This window comes from Lissotriton helveticus, chromosome 7 (genome assembly GCF_964261635.1).
Source record: "Lissotriton helveticus chromosome 7, aLisHel1.1, whole genome shotgun sequence".
Taxonomy (NCBI): Eukaryota; Metazoa; Chordata; class Amphibia; order Caudata; family Salamandridae; genus Lissotriton; species Lissotriton helveticus.
The window spans coordinates 1090767174-1090781758 of NC_136068.1; positions in this window are offsets into that span (position 1 = coordinate 1090767174).

Genomic DNA, 14585 nt, shown 5'->3' on the forward strand with positions numbered 1-14585 from the left:
AGAAGAAGCTGAGCAGTTGTTGGTTCCAGTCTCATTCCGGGAACAAGTCCTTTTTTTTTCACATTCACATTTGGTAGCCGGCCACACAGGAGCAGAGAAAACAACCCAGAATCTACTGAAATGTTTCTATTGGCCTGGGATCTACAAAGACGCTATGACCTATTGCCAAGAATGCAACACATGCCAAACCCGAAACATGACCAGACCCCCAGCGGTCCCCTTGCAACCCCTCCCCATCATTGGTGTCCCTTTTGAGAGGATAGGGATGGACATCATCGGGCCTCTCCCGAAAACAAAGAAAGGATACTCATACGTCCTAGTCATCGTGGACTATGCCACCCGTTTCCCGGAAGCGTTTCCCCTCTCGTCTACCACCACCAGAAATGTGGCAGACAAAATGCTAGAACTGTTCGCGCGTGTGGGGTTCCCAAAAGAAATACTAACCGACCAGGGGACCCTGTTCGTGTCCCGCCTCATGGGGGAAGTATGTAAGGCACTTCACATACATCAGATACGGACTGCAGTGTACCACCCTCAAACGGACGGACTCGTGGAACGGTACAACCGCACCCTAAAAACCACCCTGAGAAAAATGCTAGAGGTCAACAGTAATGAATGGGATCAGGTACTCCCCCTTGCCTTGTATGTGATCAGAGGACAGACACAAAGTAGTCTAGGGGTCTCCTCCTTTGAGATGCTGTACGGGCGACAGCCCAGATCATTGTTAGACATGACCAAGGAGGCGTGGGAGAATGAAACCCCTGAAGAGACTGCTAACACCCTGGAGTATGCCCGAAATCTGTGCTCCAAACTGGGTAAGCTAAGGGACCTGGCATTCGCCAATTTGGAGAAACACCAAAACAAACAAAAGAACATGTACGATAAAGGAAAAAAATGGAGGACTATGGAAAAGGGGGATTGGGCCCTGGTGTTGCTGCCCTCCTCCACACAAAAGTTTAAAGCGGAGTGGAGTGGGCCGTACCGAGTAGTGGAAAGGATCGGCAACACGAGCTACAGACTACAGGTGAACCCTAGGAAAAGGCAGGTGTACCACATCAACATGCTGAAGAAGTGGTTGGGGAAACCCCCTAACGCAATACACCTAGCGGAAGAAGAAAAGACGCCCGACACCTCCACGATACCACAATTGGTCATCAATGAAGATCTCCGACAGGAAGAAAAACAGGAATTGATGGAAGTACTGCGGAAACAAGAACGGGTGTTTTCAGACCTTCCCGGAAAAACCACACTGGCAGAACACCGAATAGACACCGACCCGGGTAAGACCGTAAAGATACGCCCCTATCGTATCCCTGAGGCCCGACGACAGGATATACAACGTGAGGTGAACGACATGTTGAAACTCGGGGTTATACGCCCTTCCCGGAGTAACTGGTCCAGCCCGATCGTTCTCATACCCAAACCCGACGGGACAAGAAGATTCTGTATGGACTTCCGTGCCTTGAACGACATCTCACGATTTGATGCTTATCCAATACCACGGATAGACGAACTCATCGAGAAGCTTGGGGAGGCGAAGTATATCAGCACGATTGACCTCACGAAAGGGTACTGGCAGGTTCCTCTACGGGAAGAGGACCGCCACAAAACCGCGTTCTCGACTGCCGAGGGGCACTACGAATTTACGGTGCTACCGTTTGGACTGCACGGCACCCCTGCCACCTTCCAGAGGCTAATGAACAATGTGCTACAAGGACTGTCCTCATTTACCTCAGCCTATCTGGACGACATCGTGGTGTTTAGCCCCGACTGGGAAACACACCTAGGACACTTAGAGCAAGTGCTGGAAACCCTCGAGCAAGCGGGACTGAGGATAAACGCTAAAAAGTCTAGGATTGCTTTCCACAAGGTGAAATACCTGGGGTACGTGCTGGGGCATGGACTGATAGAGCCTCAGACCGAGAAGGTCAGGGCCATCGCGGAGGCCCCCTTTCCCAGCACCAAGAAAGAACTACGGGCGTTTTTGGGGCTGATAGGATATTACAGACGTTTTATCCCCAACTTTGCTCAATTAGCAGCCCCCCTTACGGATGCCCTACGGTCTTCTGTATAACAGGCAGCGCTGTCGAAACCCACTCCGGTCATGTTGGATGCTTTTTCCGAGCTCAAGAAAAGGATCACCTCAACGCCTATCCTCAACTCACCGGATTTCTCACGTCCGTTTTCGCTTCACACCGATGCGTCCGATTTCGGGATCGGCGCAGTACTGTCTCAGGAGGGTGGCGACGGGTTGGATCATCCGATCCTGTTCATTTGCAGGAAGTTGTTCCCCCGTGAACTCAAATATGCAACTGTGGGGAAAGAGTGTCTGGCTATCCGTTGGGCCGTGGAGAAGCTGGCCTATTACCTTGAGGGCCGTTCCTTCTCGCTATACACAGACCACGCACCTCTCACCTGGATGGCCCGCAACATGTCCTCCAACGCCAGGGTCATGCGATGGTTTCTGGCGTTGCAGCCGTTCTCGTTCAGGGTGTGCCACAAGCGGGGGGTTGACAACACCGGGGCCGACTTTCTCTCCCGCCACCCACTTCCCGATCGGAAGTGTCCCGTGGGGGAGGTGTGTAACGGGGTCCCCCTTGAGCGCCCCGCTGTAGGGCGCGACTTGATCACTTGTGACCCCCCCCCTCTTCTCTTCACAGCCCACGCAGTATTCAGAGTGGACCGGCCGCGACTCCTACAGCTGCGATGAGGACGATGCCTGGCCCTTTAACCTACAAGGTGGTGATTCGGAGGAGGGGCCCAGCAGCAGGATAAAGAAGGACGACGCCCAACACCAGGTGTGTCTATACACCGGAGGAGCGGTCAGAGTGGAGCAGAGCGGAGAGGCGGGAAGCAGCGAGGTGGAGAGGAGAAGAGTAGGATGTGGAAGCAGCGAAGCGGAGCGGAGGAGGACAGGACGCGACGACCGAGAGACCGAGTGGCCAGGCTGTAGCAGGTGGATCAGCGAAGCCAGTCTCATGGACGGAGAAGAGAGGACGACTCGAGATTGGAGCTGGGAGCTGAACGCGGAGAACAGCCCGGACCCCGCCTTGCCGACGAGTGGAGACACCGAGAGAGCCGAGGACGCGCAGGGAACGCCTGGAGGCCAACACCACGAGCCGCCCAGCCGTACACCAGGAGGGGTACGGCACCCAGAGGTACGTAACCGCTTCCTAGGGTGGTTCATTAAAAGAGCCAGACGGCTAACGGACAGGGGGGGAGAAGCCTGAGGGACGGGTCCCAGGGGGACGTCACAAGCACCTTTCCTCCTCATTTGGTTAAAAGCACGTACCCGACTGGGTTTCACTGTGTGGTGTGCTATCCCTCACTCCCCCTTCCCTGTGTTCACAGTAAAGTACCTCGTGCGCCTCACTGACATCTGCCTCTCCTTTTGTTCCCCCTGTTGGTGGCGGCGAGGGCGGACAGCACGGAGCCTCCAGAGCCCCCTAGAAGGCGGAGTCCAGTCCGGAGGAGAGAGGAAGGAGTATTCAGAAAGACACGCAAGGAGAGAAGCAGATCGCCGAGAAGAGCAGCTGTTCGCAAAACCTGTACCGATGCACTGTACGACCAATTAAAAAGCGGTATCACAAAAACACGTCTCCTGCCCTTTCCTGGTCCCGCAGTTACAGTGGTGGAGAATGCGGGCAGTGTAGCCATCTGCACCCAGAAGATGGAAGGGGTAGTACAAGCCTTGGTACAAGGGCAGGAGAGACTCGAGAGGTTGGCAGAGCAGCAGCTCAGGGCGGCAGAAGCCGATAGAGAACTAATCAAAACAGCCGTAACAGCCAGAGCACTGGACCCCCCCCCTTTCGTCAGGCCCGGTCACCGTAAGCAACATCCCCCATACCATAGGAGGGGTCTCGCTACAGAAGTACCAGCCAGGGGAAGACCCTGATGCTTTCCTCTTAAACTTTGAGCGTGCGGCACGAGCCTGTGGTTGGCCTGGGGCCAAATGGCCTTTCTTTTTGGCCCCGTTACTTGTAGGGGAAGCACAGGCCGCTTACCAGGTGGCTAACCCACGGGGAGACACCTCTTATACCGATATAAAAAGGATAATCCTTGATCATCTGGGGTTGGACCGGGAAGCCTACAGGCTAAGATTCAGGAGAGAAAGAGGGGTGTCCGGAGAGACGCCAAAGACTCTATTTGTCCGACTAAAGATGGCCGCCGACAAGTGGCTCAGCCCCAACGAGAGCACGAAAGAAGAAATAATGGACCGGATTTATCTGGAACAGTTCGTGGAGGCACTGCCCTTCGCCACTCAACGGTGGTTGAAACAGCACCACGATCTGACCACCGCTCAAGCCGTGGAGATGGCCAATACTTACTCCCGTGTCCAACAGAGACCCCTGCAGACCCCCGAGACAGACAAGGCGAAACCGCCCTTCCGACAGGATAAGAAGCCCCTGAGGGTTCCCGAAATTCCCAGACCACGCCCCTGGAGAAGCGAACCCCTCCCTCACACCGGGCCCCAGTGTTTTGAATGTGGGACCTGGGGCCACATCGCTAGGCTTTGCCCAAGGAGAAAACCGGCAGAAGAGCCTATGGAAGTGGGATACCTGCCCCGCACCGTTCTCTATTCAGCGGAGATGGGTCACGCATACCGCGTAAGTATGAGGATCAACGGCAACCCAGTGCAGGCCCTCCTAGATTCCGGTTGCCGACAGTCGGTGGTCCAGGCCCATCATGTAAGGCCCAATCAACTCCTCCCCCACGAGCAAGTATATATACGTTGCGTGCATGGGGACGTAAAACCATATCCCGTAGCTGTCTTGGCCCTGGAAACTCGAGGAGGACCCCCCTCTAGGGTAAGGGTCGGAGTGTTATCGACTCTTCCCGAGGACCTCATCATCGGAACCGACAATCCGGCTTTTCTGTCCATGTTTGAACAAAGCCTGAGGAGAGTGAAGGATAGGGGTGAGAAAATAGGACGCCCAGCAGCGATCTCAGCCTTAATGTCCTCTGATCCATGGACCTTGGACCGCAGTTTTCAGTTCGCCCAGGCCAACGACGCCACGTTGTTCAACGCCTGGGAAAAGGCCCATCACTCCCAGGACACGGAACCGATTCGGTATCCGCGGTTCTACATCAAAAACGGCTTGTTGTACCGTCAAGGAGGAAAAGAAGAAGCTGAGCAGTTGTTGGTTCCAGTCTCATTCCGGGAACAAGTCCTTTTTTTTTCACATTCACATTTGGTAGCCGGCCACACAGGAGCAGAGAAAACAACCCAGAATCTACTGAAATGTTTCTATTGGCCTGGGATCTACAAAGACGCTATGACCTATTGCCAAGAATGCAACACATGCCAAACCCGAAACATGACCAGACCCCCAGCGGTCCCCTTGCAACCCCTCCCCATCATTGGTGTCCCTTTTGAGAGGATAGGGATGGACATCATCGGGCCTCTCCCGAAAACAAAGAAAGGATACTCATACGTCCTAGTCATCGTGGACTATGCCACCCGTTTCCCGGAAGCGTTTCCCCTCTCGTCTACCACCACCAGAAATGTGGCAGACAAAATGCTAGAACTGTTCGCGCGTGTGGGGTTCCCAAAAGAAATACTAACCGACCAGGGGACCCTGTTCGTGTCCCGCCTCATGGGGGAAGTATGTAAGGCACTTCACATACATCAGATACGGACTGCAGTGTACCACCCTCAAACGGACGGACTCGTGGAACGGTACAACCGCACCCTAAAAACCACCCTGAGAAAAATGCTAGAGGTCAACAGTAATGAATGGGATCAGGTACTCCCCCTTGCCTTGTATGTGATCAGAGGACAGACACAAAGTAGTCTAGGGGTCTCCTCCTTTGAGATGCTGTACGGGCGACAGCCCAGATCATTGTTAGACATGACCAAGGAGGCGTGGGAGAATGAAACCCCTGAAGAGACTGCTAACACCCTGGAGTATGCCCGAAATCTGTGCTCCAAACTGGGTAAGCTAAGGGACCTGGCATTCGCCAATTTGGAGAAACACCAAAACAAACAAAAGAACATGTACGATAAAGGAAAAAAATGGAGGACTATGGAAAAGGGGGATTGGGCCCTGGTGTTGCTGCCCTCCTCCACACAAAAGTTTAAAGCGGAGTGGAGTGGGCCGTACCGAGTAGTGGAAAGGATCGGCAACACGAGCTACAGACTACAGGTGAACCCTAGGAAAAGGCAGGTGTACCACATCAACATGCTGAAGAAGTGGTTGGGGAAACCCCCTAACGCAATACACCTAGCGGAAGAAGAAAAGACGCCCGACACCTCCACGATACCACAATTGGTCATCAATGAAGATCTCCGACAGGAAGAAAAACAGGAATTGATGGAAGTACTGCGGAAACAAGAACGGGTGTTTTCAGACCTTCCCGGAAAAACCACACTGGCAGAACACCGAATAGACACCGACCCGGGTAAGACCGTAAAGATACGCCCCTATCGTATCCCTGAGGCCCGACGACAGGACATACAACGTGAGGTGAACGACATGTTGAAACTCGGGGTTATACGCCCTTCCCGGAGTAACTGGTCCAGCCCGATCGTTCTCATACCCAAACCCGACGGGACAAGAAGATTCTGTATGGACTTCCGTGCCTTGAACGACATCTCACGATTTGATGCTTATCCAATACCACGGATAGACGAACTCATCGAGAAGCTTGGGGAGGCGAAGTATATCAGCACGATTGACCTCACGAAAGGGTACTGGCAGGTTCCTCTACGGGAAGAGGACCGCCACAAAACCGCGTTCTCGACTGCCGAGGGGCACTACGAATTTACGGTGCTACCGTTTGGACTGCACGGCACCCCTGCCACCTTCCAGAGGCTAATGAACAATGTGCTACAAGGACTGTCCTCATTTACCTCAGCCTATCTGGACGACATCGTGGTGTTTAGCCCCGACTGGGAAACACACCTAGGACACTTAGAGCAAGTGCTGGAAACCCTCGAGCAAGCGGGACTGAGGATAAACGCTAAAAAGTCTAGGATTGCTTTCCACAAGGTGAAATACCTGGGGTACGTGCTGGGGCATGGACTGATAGAGCCTCAGACCGAGAAGGTCAGGGCCATCGCGGAGGCCCCCTTTCCCAACACCAAGAAAGAACTACGGGCGTTTTTGGGGCTGATAGGATATTACAGACGTTTTATCCCCAACTTTGCTCAATTAGCAGCCCCCCTTACGGATGCCCTACGGTCTTCTGTATAACAGGCAGCGCTGTCGAAACCCACTCCGGTCATGTTGGATGCTTTTTCCGAGCTCAAGAAAAGGATCACCTCAACGCCTATCCTCAACTCACCGGATTTCTCACGTCCGTTTTCGCTTCACACCGATGCGTCCGATTTCGGGATCGGCGCAGTACTGTCTCAGGAGGGTGGCGACGGGTTGGATCATCCGATCCTGTTCATTTGCAGGAAGTTGTTCCCCCGTGAACTCAAATATGCAACTGTGGGGAAAGAGTGTCTGGCTATCCGTTGGGCCGTGGAGAAGCTGGCCTATTACCTTGAGGGCCGTTCCTTCTCGCTATACACAGACCACGCACCTCTCACCTGGATGGCCCGCAACATGTCCTCCGACGCCAGGGTCATGCGATGGTTTCTGGCGTTGCAGCCGTTCTCGTTCAGGGTGTGCCACAAGCGGGGGGTTGACAACACCGGGGCCGACTTTCTCTCCCGCCACCCACTTCCCGATCGGAAGTGTCCCGTGGGGGAGGTGTGTAACGGGGTCCCCCTTGAGCGCCCCGCTGTAGGGCGCGACTTGATCACTTGTGACCCCCCCCTCTTCTCTTCACAGCCCACGCAGTATTCAGAGTGGACCGGCCGCGACTCCTACAGCTGCGATGAGGACGATGCCTGGCCCTTTAACCTACAAGGTGGTGATTCGGAGGAGGGGCCCAGCAGCAGGATAAAGAAGGACGACGCCCAACACCAGGTGTGTCTATACACCGGAGGAGCGGTCAGAGTGGAGCAGAGCGGAGAGGCGGGAAGCAGCGAGGTGGAGAGGAGAAGAGTAGGATGTGGAAGCAGCGAAGCGGAGCGGAGGAGGACAGGACGCGACGACCGAGAGACCGAGTGGCCAGGCTGTAGCAGGTGGATCAGCGAAGCCAGTCTCACGGACGGAGAAGAGAGGACGACTCGAGATTGGAGCTGGGAGCTGAACGCGGAGAACAGCCCGGACCCCGCCTTGCCGACGAGTGGAGACTCCGAGAGAGCCGAGGACGCGCAGGGAACGCCTGGAGGCCAACACCACGAGCCGCCCAGCCGTACACCAGGAGGGGTACGGCACCCAGAGGTACGTAACCGCTTCCTAGGGTGGTTCATTAAAAGAGCCAGACGGCTAACGGACAGGGGGGGAGAAGCCTGAGGGACGGGTCCCAGGGGGACGTCACAAGCACCTTTCCTCCTCATTTGGTTAAAAGCACGTACCCGACTGGGTTTCACTGTGTGGTGTGCTATCCCTCACTCCCCCTTCCCTGTGTTCACAGTAAAGTACCTCGTGCGCCTCACTGACATCTGCCTCTCCTTTTGTTCCCCCTGTTGGTGGCGGCGAGGGCGGACAGCACGGAGCCTCCAGAGCCCCCTAGAAGGCGGAGTCCAGTCCGGAGGAGAGAGGAAGGAGTATCAGAAAGACACGCAAGGAGAGAAGCAGATCGCCGAGAAGAGCAGCTGTTCGCAAAACCTGTACCGATGCACTGTACGACCAATTAAAAAGCGGTATCACAAAAACACGTCTCCTGCCCTTTCCTGGTCCCGCAGTTACAAAGCCATACGTTTATTAAATTTTGCAAAAAATATTTGCAAATAAAATAGCTTAATATTTGCTTTTACTTCACATATAGCCAAATAAATAGTGCCTTCAATTATATTATAAATAGTGTGTATATATATATATATATATATATATATATATATATATATATATATATATATAAATAAAAGTACGACCTAGCTATAACAAAACTCCTAGCAAAAAGTTATTACTTTAATAACAATTTTTTTCAATATTACAAAAAATATGATGCAAATCCTGCCAGCAGATTATCATCAAGGCCATTATAAATTTGCAGCTAATTCAAGAGGATTTCAATGCTTGCCAAATAGTACATTTGCAATTGTACATAACGATTACAAAGCTGCAAATACATGGACTAAAGAAGACTTGCATTACATTATGGAATTAGGTGATGCTTTATATTCTGATATGCATTTGATTAATAAAGAACAACTTATGCATTCAGATGATTTACCAAATTTTATTCAACACAATAAAACTATCTATTCACTTAAGCTTAAAGAACCTTATTATGGAGACATATTACAACAATGTGACCCTTCTTTTCCAAATTGGCAAAAAATATTAAAACCTGCACTTGATTTAAACTCAGGTGTTTTACTTTGTATGGAAATTTATGTATATCCATTTTTAGAAATAACAATTCATACTTTGTATTTAACTCACATAGTCGTGATAACACTGGAATGCCTCACCCAAATGGAACATGTATTACTATACAGTTCATATTTGAAAAAGCTAATAGAGTACATCAGAAATCTTTCACACTATCTAAAAAAACCAAATATGAATTGCGTACTCTATGAATTAACTCCAATACAACTGAGTACGATTAAAAAACAGTCACTTCAAAAAGCAATGGTGATTAATGAACAAAATAGGAATGCAGTTGCACATAACAATCTTTATGTACATTCTACTAAAGCATGTCCAAATTTTTTCACACAGGCATTTGAAACGTGGATAGAAACTGCAAAAAAATTTATTCAGGGGTCTAAATCTAAATCAAACACATTTGTTTGTGAGAAAGAGCCATTAGCATCTTTAGATAATACTCCTAGTACTAGTACATATTCTAGTACACTTTTAACACCAACAACACCTAAAAATCTGTCTATAACCAACAGCAGGAACATAAGTACAACACAATATACTAATACACCACAAGAGACTACTACTAGTAACACATATGCAAGTATACTTAAGAAAACACTTAAGAGCAACACAGAAAGACAACAGATTAATAGCACGCACATAAATGTACAACAGCATACAATATCAACTAGTAATTTAGATACCAACACATATTCAAGTAATTGTTATCAAACATATAAACCTATTACTGAAAGTAATGCCATAATACTTCCTGATAGAATAAACAATAGAACATTGCACAACAAGCAAAGTAGCACAAATAAGACCAACATAGATGCAAAGATTTTAACACAAGCACAACAAGAAGTAGATATTTTAAAAAACTCACATACACAGGAAACAAATACACATATTTCAAATAGTATTCAATATACACATTCTCTGCAAAATAGTATATTTGCTATTCTAAAGAACTACTGTAAACCAGCATATATTTGGGAGAGTGTAGATTTACATTGTATTATGAATCTCGGAGATGCTTTGTACACAGAAATGCACTCCATTAATGAACAAAATTGTATGCAACCTCAAAATTTACCAAATTACATACAAAGCAATAACATAATATATTCCATTAAGCTCAAGATTTGCTTTAAAGACGAAGTAACAAAATCAGCAAAAACTTTACATAGTAAATTTACATCAATATTAACTTCTACAATTAATTCGCAAACCGGTGTATTGATCTGTATAGGTAGATATACAATTTCTGTATTTAAAACGAAACATCCATACTTTATATTTGATTCACATAGCCAAAATGAAAATGCAATACCACATCCCAATGGAACATGTATTGCTATACCAATTGACTCTATTGATCTTATTATGGAATACATCATAAAGTTAGCTGATAAAGAAAAAAGTACAAATTCTGTGAGTATTACTTTTTCAATTAACTACAGTGAACGTAAAGACAATTAGCAAAATATCATTACAGCAAACACAACGAAACCAAAAAAATGGAAACGTTAAGTCTGCAAAAAGCATATATGTGCATATGACACATATATTTCTAAATGCATTACCAGAGATTCCTTCAACTAACTTCCAAGTAGAAAGTACAATTATTAACCCACAAAGCAGCAATAGTCAAGCCAATGGACTGCATTTAACAACAAACAGTTATTTGGCCTCACATATAATTAATAGCAATACTAATATAATGAATACAGAAACACATGATATTGAATCAGAAACAACAAATAGTATACGAATTCAAGAAAATAACAGAAATAGGAAAAGAAAACATACACAAGACAGAGGTCAAACAACAAACGATATAATTAGTATATTTCATGCACAAATAAGATATGGTCCTGAGTTCACTTGCACTATTTGCAATCAACTATGGCATAAGCAAAGTCTACAAAAAACAAACAATATTAGTAAGCGGGCAAAATTCATAGAATGTAACATTAGCAAATACACAACAGATGAGATATGCCAAACGTGTTACACATATATTTGTAAGGACAAAATTCCTCCATGTTCAGTTTATAATGGGATGACATTTCCTGATATCCCAGCAGTCTTACACTTGCATAACTTAGAAGAAAGATTAGTATCACCAAGAATGCCTTTTTTACAAATTAGAACATTACCACGTGGATTCCAGAAATCTCTATCAGGTGCAGTAGTAAATGTACCTGCAGATGTAATGACAACTGTAACTATTTTACCAAGGCAAATTAATGATAACATGACAATTCCAATAAAATTAAAAAGGAAATTAAGTTATAAATCTTATACCCATTTTGAAAATGTTAGATCAAACAAAGTAAAACGTGCAGCTTTATATTTGGCAACTACTAGCACTTTGTTTCAAGAATATAAAATCACTGTTAATAAAGATTGGGATTATACAACACAAGATATACATTCTTGTGATGAGACTTCAGATACAAGTCATTCATCTGATTCCTCAGACAACATTCCAGCAGGAAATTTAGATACTATGCTAGATAATGAAACAATTACTACAGAAACAAATAATATTTTAAGCGTAGCACCTGCAGAATATAACACACCAAGAGGCTTATATGAAGACAAAGATTCAGAATATTTAGCATTCCCAACTATATTTGGTGGAAAACGAAGGCCAACTAATAAAGAAAGGCATGTCCCAATACATTACAGCACAATCTGTCAAGCAGAAGTAAGAAGTAATGGTCTAAGAGTAGCAAAGTCCATTACTAATCTTTTCTTTAAAGTAAAAGCATTACACATAAAACAAATACAAAGCAAAATATTTATCTCTCTTAGGAAATACTTTAATAATGGAAACATTATAACTGCCAAAGACATAAAAAATAAATTAGATACCATTTTACAGTTTAATGAAGGGTACAAAATACTTAAAACAATACGTAGTTCACCACCATATTGGGAGCAATGCAAAAAAGACCTCTTTGCTATGATTAGACAATTAGGATTACCAACGTTTTTTTTAACATTATCAGCAGCAGAAACAAAATGGTATCACTTAATTAACATATTATTGAGAATAGAAAAAAGACCAGAATACACAAAAGAAGAATTTGAAAATATGTCATGGGAAACAAAATGCAAATTAATACAGCAAAATCCCATTACATGTGCAAGACATTTTGACTTCCAAGTTCGGCAATTATTTAATTGCGTTTTATTGCATGAAAGTAATCCAATTGGCAAGATTATTGATTACTTTTATAGAGTAGAATTACAACAACGTGGATCACCACATATACATGCTATAATATGGATAGAAAATGCTCCACTATAAGAAAGTTCTGATATCAATGAAGTAACTACTTTTATAAATAAGTATGTTACATGTGAAAAATCACAAGATCCAGCTTTAGAGTCTTTAATACCCCTCCAAAGACACGGCCATACAAAAAACTGCCGTATCAAACATAAAAGAACTTGCAAATATCATTATCCAAGATATCCAAGGCCTGAAACTTTTATACTAGAACCAATAGAGCTAGACAAAACCAATACAGAGCTATTACAGCAAATTGAACTAATACATCTAACTATAAACACTCAAGAATTCCAAACTTATACTTTTGAACAGTTTTTAGATTCAATGAGCATAGATCTAGAACAATATACTTTATGTATACAATCTGTAATAGAAAAAAATACTATTTTCCTAAAAAGGACACCAGCTGAATGCTTTATAAATAACTACAATCCTACTATTTTGCAAGCATGGCAAGCAAATATAGATATACAATACATCTTAGATGCATATGCATGTGCTGTGTATATTGTTTCATATATTACTAAATCACAGCGAGGAATGAGCAAATTAATTGCTCAAGCAGCTAAAGAAGTATATCACAATCCAAGTATTAAAGAACAACTTAAGCATATAGGTAACAAATTCTTAAACTGTACAGAAATAAGTGCACAAGAAGCAGCCTATCTTATACTACAAATTCCTTTACGGAAAAGTTCTAGATCTTTTGTATTTATTAATACAAGTCCTACTGAAAAGCGGACATACTTATTAAAAGACATAGAAACTATCAATTTGTTACCAGATGCATCTTGCAAAATACAATATGATAATATTATAATGAGGTACAGCAAACGCACTGAAGAATTAGAAGAATGTACATTAGCTGACTATGTATCTATGTATAATGAAAAGAAAATATTTAAGAAAAAACAAGAAACCGGGCATGACAATTTCCTTACTGAAAATAACTTTCATAGCTCAGATGAAGAAGAACTTGAGATTAATTTACAAGATAATAGAGAGTACATAAAAAGAAAAAAAGCTAAAGTAATTCGCTATTGCAGATTTAACGAAAAAAATGACTCCGAAAATTACTATAGAGAATTGTTAATGCTATATTACCCATGGCGAGATGAACAACAAATAATCAATAATAAAGATACCTATTATGAACGATATGTAGAACTTAAAGACATAGTTGACTCTAATCATAATAGATATAATAGGCATAATAAACAACTAACAACTAATAGCAATGCAAACAGTATATTAGATCCATTACTTATACCAATAGATATAGAAACAGATGACACCTTATCCCATGAAGTACAAGATAATGAACGGCCATTATATGACCTATCATTTGATTTAGGCATCAGAAGTACAAGTATAGAAGAAACATTAACCAATAACATCATGCCAAAAGAGCAATATGACAGTATAATGCAAAATCTAACAGCAGAACAACTTAACTTTATATATCACCATCTGCATTGGGTAAAAACAAAAGAAACACCCTGCTACACATTTTGTACAGGTGGTGCAGGAGTAGGCAAAAGCTTTTTAATTACAGCACTTTACCAAACATTAGTACGGTATTACAATACAAAAGCTGGCGAAAATCCAGATAACATATATGTATTGCTTACAGCTCCAACAGGCAAAGAAGCATATAACATTCAGGGGAAGACACTACATAGTACCTTTAAAATACCAGTTTCGCAAACACTAACTCATAAACAGCTAACTCATGAGAACAGAAGTACACTACAGAATGAGCTAATGCATCTTAAATTTCTCATAATTGATGAAATATCAATGGTAGGAGCTAATGTATTCAATTTCATACATAATAGGTTACAAGAAATACAAATGTCTAATCTCCCTTTTGGCGGAATATCAATATTAGCAATTGGAGA